Here is a 6,000-nt window from a genome sequence, read left to right on the forward strand (position 1 = left end):
GAGTTGGTGCTTGATAGTATGGCTGAGGCACCATTGCGATCGTTGGGAGTGTTGTTGGAGGCGGCTGCTGTGTTTGCATCATTTGTGAGACAGTCTTTTCAATTATTTGAGAAATGTCAGGTTGGTCTTCAGCCACCATCTGTTTCTTTGGCTTATCTCCCTTCTGTGCCTCTTTCAGTTGTAGTTTGAGCAGCTGCACCTGCAGGGATTGGACATGTGTTTCCGCCCCTCCCTTGTCTTTATTGTATTGGGTGATGTGATGATGGACATGGGAGCTAAACTGCGCCCCTAGGGAGTGCCATTAATCCCACAGTTCCCCTTAGTTTGGTTCGAACGTCACTTGGGGTCCCGCTCACCACCATCTCTTTCCACATGCTGCACGTGGTGTCGGAGTGATCATATGGTTCGTCATGGACCGTTCTCCAGGTGGTTTTGGCCCTGTCCAGGTAGGCAGCTGGCTGTTCCCCAGGGCCGATGGTAAAAGAGGTCAGTGTTGCATGGTTTCGTTCGGTAGGATATGCCCTCCTCAGAACTTCCCACAACACAGTTCTATAGACTTCCGGTGGCGTCACACCTCCGCTCTTTTCCAGACCTGCCTCTCTTGTCAGTACCATCATGGTGGTGTGATCTGTGGCCCTGGCCAAGAGTGCCTTCATGTCTGCCAGAGCAAGCCTAAATCCAGATGTAAGGGTTTGAAGTTGCAACAGCCAAGCAGACGCTCCACCATGGAGGCTGGGCATCTGATCCATCAGGGCGGTCAGGTCAGTCATCTTCCAGGGTTGGTATTCTTCATGTTGTCGGTCTGCTGTTGGTCTAAGTGGCATTTGGGAGTTCAATCCCCTTTCCCTAAGTCTGGCAGATTTTCTGATGGGTTCATGCAAGTCAACAACTTCCCCCACCATCACCCCTTTCAAGGCCCAGGTCTTCCCCTTCTCTGCTTCTTCTATTATGGTTGTGTTATGTGACGCCTGTCCCTGACACGCATCCCACTCATCCTCATAGGTTTTTTCTTCCTTCCTTTGTTCTCCTTCATCATCCTCACTTGGTTGGTCCCCGATTGAGACCCCCCGTGAGCTTCTTAATGAGCCAGACCCTATCGACCCCCAAAGCTCATTGTCCCCTGCACCCCCTTCTGTCATGGATTGGGTACTTCCCCTTTCTCTTTCGACAAACCATTCTGAGAGTCTGGGTTTAGGCTGATTGGGTGCAGTTGCTTGTCTTAGGCCAGATGCTCCCCCTTTCCTGTATAGATCTGATGGTTGGTTTGGAGTCATCATTACCAGGGACTCTGGGTTGGAACCCCCTCTTGTGGGACTGGGTCTGGGTTGGGTTCCGCCGGCCGGGTGTGGCCCCTCTCGTCCTTGTGGCTCGCTGTTGGCTCGGACTTCCACACAGTGAAGCACTCCTTGCCCTACGCTTAGTGCCATGTTCCCCTCTAGGTGTCCTCCTTGCACCACGAACACAGGCGCTTGTACCACTGCAGGACTTAGGAATGGGTTATAAGGGTTAGTTGGAGGAGTGGGTGTGTATGCGGGTGGTGTGCTCTTCGCTTCCTGTGGCAGGGTCGGATACAGTGGTGCTGAGGGCGCTGGTATGTCACTCATGGACTGTGTCCCCACTATTGGTGTTGTCTCAGTTGTGGGTTCAATCACCACACCCATCATGTCTGGTTTCTTGTATGGGTGTGCTCGTCGTGTTTCCTCAATTGCCCACGTACCTATCCTTAGCTCAGCCTCTGCTCTCTCTCTGTGTTTAGTTCCTTCCTTCTTGAATAAGTGAGACTTATTCCTTTCCACTTCACTTTCTGTTCCTTCCTCCACTGCCTCCTGTAGCCCTTTCTCCATAGAGGTGAGTTGCCCTTTAGACGGGGCACCCCCGCTAAAGTAACCTGCCTGTGTCCATTTGAGTTTCACTCCCTCCCACACTTTCTTTACTGTCTTATACTGTTCTTTCCCTCCCGCTCTATCCTGTATTTTTTGATCTAGATATTCATTAAATTTGAGTTTTGGGACGGTAGTGGTTGCCATGGTTATACAGTTTATTAGACTATCTTGGTGCTCTTAGCCCGTCACTGGCCGAATCCAGCAATGTATTCTTGGCGCTGACTCAGACTTATCTCTGATGTCCCACCCTCGTACACAAAGAATTTTTCAATAATTTATTATTAGGAATTATTTTGCAAAAGGTACTATTGTTTTTCAATTATTCGAATTATTATATATTTTCCCAAAAGGTATCAGAATCGCCCTTTTGGAACAATATATTAACAAACTCGAGCGCTTCCAAAATAATTATCAATTTAATTTTAGGAATTATTTAGCAAAAGTTATTATTGTTTTTCAGTTATTCGAGCTATTATATATTTTCCCAAAAGGTATCAGAATCGCCCTTTTGGAAGAATACATTAACAAACCCGAGCGCTCCCAAAACAATCATCAATTTAATCCCAGGAATTATTTTGCAAAAATTATTGTTGTCTTTCAGGTACTCGAGCTATTATACATTTTCCCAAAAGGTATCAGAATCGCCCTTTTGGAAGAATATATTAGCAAACTCGAGCGCTCCTAAAATAATTATCAATTTAATTTTAGGAATTATTTGGCAAAAGTTATTATTGTTTTTCAGGTATTCGAGTTATTATATATTTTCCCAAAAGGTATCAGAATCGCCCTTTTGGAACAATATATTAACAAACTCGAGCGTTTCCAAAATAATTATCAATCTAATTCTAGGAATTATTTGGCAAAAGTTATTATTGTTTTTCAGGTATTCGAGTTATTATATATTTTCCCAAAAGGTATCAGAATCGCCCTTTTGGAACAATATATTAACAAACTCGAGCGTTTCCAAAATAATTATCAATCTAATTCTAGGAATTATTTGGCAAAAGTTATTATTGTTTTTCAGGTATTCGAGTTATTATATATTTTCCCAAAAGGTATCAGAATCGCCCTTTTGGAACAATATATTAACAAACTCGAGCGTTTCCAAAATAATTATCAATTTAATTTTAGGAATTATTTTGCAAAAGTTATTATTGTTTTTCCAGGTATTCGAGTTATTATATATTTTCCCAAAAGGTATCAGAATCGCCCTTTTGGAAGAATATATTAGCAAACTCGAGCGCTCCTAAAATAATTATCAATTTAATTTTAGGAACTAAGGAAATACCAACTCCACAAGAGGGAAAAAGTTCAAGTCAGCTTTTAGCGCAGCGGCTACATAACAGGCAAAATAGGACTCGGTGGTCCTCTTAAAAGTTATCAACTAGTTAGTCTCATGAAACGGCCAATCTTACACAACATTCAGGTTATCATTTTAACAATTACATTTTTCATTACATATCAGCATCAACACACGAATTCAGTTTAAGTTCCTCACAGTACATATAGTTGAGTGCCACGTCAACCAATTGCCCGACTATCTGAACTTGTATTTTTTTTTTTTTTTTTTGATTCTCCTCAAGGAGACTCCCAGTCGTTTAAACCATTCAACTGGCGTCTAGTCGGGAGAACCTTTTCTGGACTTGGATTCTCACGGAATTAACTCAACCCGACTATCTGAATCTTTTTATCAAGTCACCAGATCCTTCTCTTGTGGATCAAATAAAAGGGGTCCATCGCTTGTGGACCAAAACCTCTGTAATAGGCTCCTCACTAGAAAGCCGCATTTCAACAGAAAATAAAACCACTGTAACTAGACTTCTTCTCTTAGAGTCACATTTCAACAGTAAAAACCTAAGATTTCAGATATCAACAGTAAAAATAAAAGGATCCGTCTCTCGTGAACCACAACCTCTGTAACTAGACTCCTCTCTAGAGTCACATTTCAACAGTAAAAACCTAAAGAATTCAGATATCTTTACATATGTGCCTTTTGAGTCATAATAGATATGTTATAAATTTAACAGTAATCCATACTCACGCCCAGTACTACTGATCATAATTTAGTTTATCCTACAATACAATATGCAGATTTTGTTTTAACAGGTTCTGCTTACCTTTGTATTGACGGCCGTCTAGATCAGTTTCCTGAGGCGAGCTGGATTCCCGGCTGCTCCTGCGGACAGGTCACCCGTCCTTTCAGATCCGTCTCTTACCTGTCTCCTGTCTCTATCAACTTTTATGGACCGAATTCAGAGTTAGAAAACCATCCTCTGCTACCAATTTTGTTGATGATCACAAGTTTACTGGAGAACGGAGACCAAGTAGAGACTTTTGGACAAGGTGGATAATTGTATAATATAAGGCAGTTTATTCAGAGGTAAAGATATCTGAGAATAGCGTGCACGGACCCGTTCGTCAATCTCGTAGGGAGATATCTGAGAGAGAGCCCCTAAACATTGTGTGCTGACATTTTATACAATAAAATAAAGTAGGTTGATTCTAGTAGTTCTGATCTTCTGATTGGTCCTGATGAGTTGGTCGAGGTCACCTCCATTGCATTGGCTCTGAGTCGGGTTCTCTGTCTTCAGATGTTCAGCCTAAGAGAAGGGGGTTTTTGTGTGTGTGTGTGCTTAACAATGATGATGTGTGTGTGTGTGTGTGTGTGCGTGTGTGTATGTGTGTGTGTGTGTGTGTGTGTGTGAGTGTGTGTATGTGTGTGTATGTTTAACAATGATGATGTGTGTGTGTGTGTGTGTGTGTATGTGTGTGTGTGTGTGTGGGGGTGTGTGTGTAGTGTGTCCTCAGCGCAAGAACTCGTGAGTTGGGAGAACTGAGAGACCTATGGCGTGGGTGTTGTCCATAGCCACCTGCTGATAAGGCCGGCAAGATAGAAGTCTCTTGTGCATTGTATTAAATACAAAGGCCCAACACAAGATGGGTCATGCACAAGATTTTAGTCAGACCAAGCTATAACATTATATATTTACCACGACACTAGCCAGCACCTCTCCTAACCAGGTGTTCTACTCTGCTAGCCAGCACCTCTCCTAACCAGGTGTTCTACTCTGCTAGCCAGCACCTCTCCTAACCAGGTGTTCTACTCTGCTAGCCAGCACCTCTCCTAACCAGGTGTTCTACTCTGCTAGACAGCACCTCTCCTAACCAGGTGTTCTACTCTGCTAGCCAGCACCTCTCCTAAACAGGTGTTCTACTCTGCTAGCCAGCACCTCTCCTAACCAGGTGTTCTACTCTGCTAGCCAGCACCTCTCCTAGACAGATAGAATGAACGCTTCAATGTAGTTGACATCGGTAAAGTTTTCTCTGTCATCTCTGCTTCTTGCACGGACAGGGGAAAACATGGAATAAGAAGAAAAACAGGAACGATTTTCAGTTTGACCGGTTGTAAGGAAATAGAAAGCTCTGAAAACGACCCAACATGTTTCTGATAAGATTTCATTTAGGTTTGGATGCATATTTTATGTGGTTGAAATACTATCAGCTTTTATGATGCTGGTAAAGATACCACCTCTACAGACAGTCCGACTTACATGAGCATCCCATAACAAAATATGTCAGTGACAGTTCAAATAGACTCTGGGACAGTTCTGGGAAGATAGATCCAAAATTCATACAACTAGGCCTACTGTACATCAAAACATGTAAATGAGGAACAGATCAGAACATTGATACATCAGAACGTTGATAAACTATTATTTCTCCACATTATAAAGTGCACTAAGCACAGCAATGCGTGGACGGCTGTAGGCTACGCACGAATGTTCCAAAATGCAATCAGTGGGAGGTTTCATTGTGACAGAGATGAAAATATAAGGAGATCTAAAGATGCAACAACTAGCATGGGTTGCTAATATGACTAGGATTGTGTCTAACGTCTGCTGGAGAATAAAATAAAGTTGATTTGAAAACCAATAGAACAATAGAAAATGCTGGTTTCAATGGCATAAATTAGTGTTTATAAAATAATTCCCTATTATGGTCTGATTTTGGCTACTTTGAAACAATGTAAGACACGCCTCATAAAATGAAATAAAACCTCCAGGTTTTAAACAATTAAGTTTATGGTTAAATAGTTTTGAAATGATGACTGCCTCCA

Source organism: Coregonus clupeaformis, unplaced genomic scaffold, assembly GCF_020615455.1.
Source record: "Coregonus clupeaformis isolate EN_2021a unplaced genomic scaffold, ASM2061545v1 scaf0075, whole genome shotgun sequence".
NCBI classification, from domain to species: domain Eukaryota; kingdom Metazoa; phylum Chordata; class Actinopteri; order Salmoniformes; family Salmonidae; genus Coregonus; species Coregonus clupeaformis.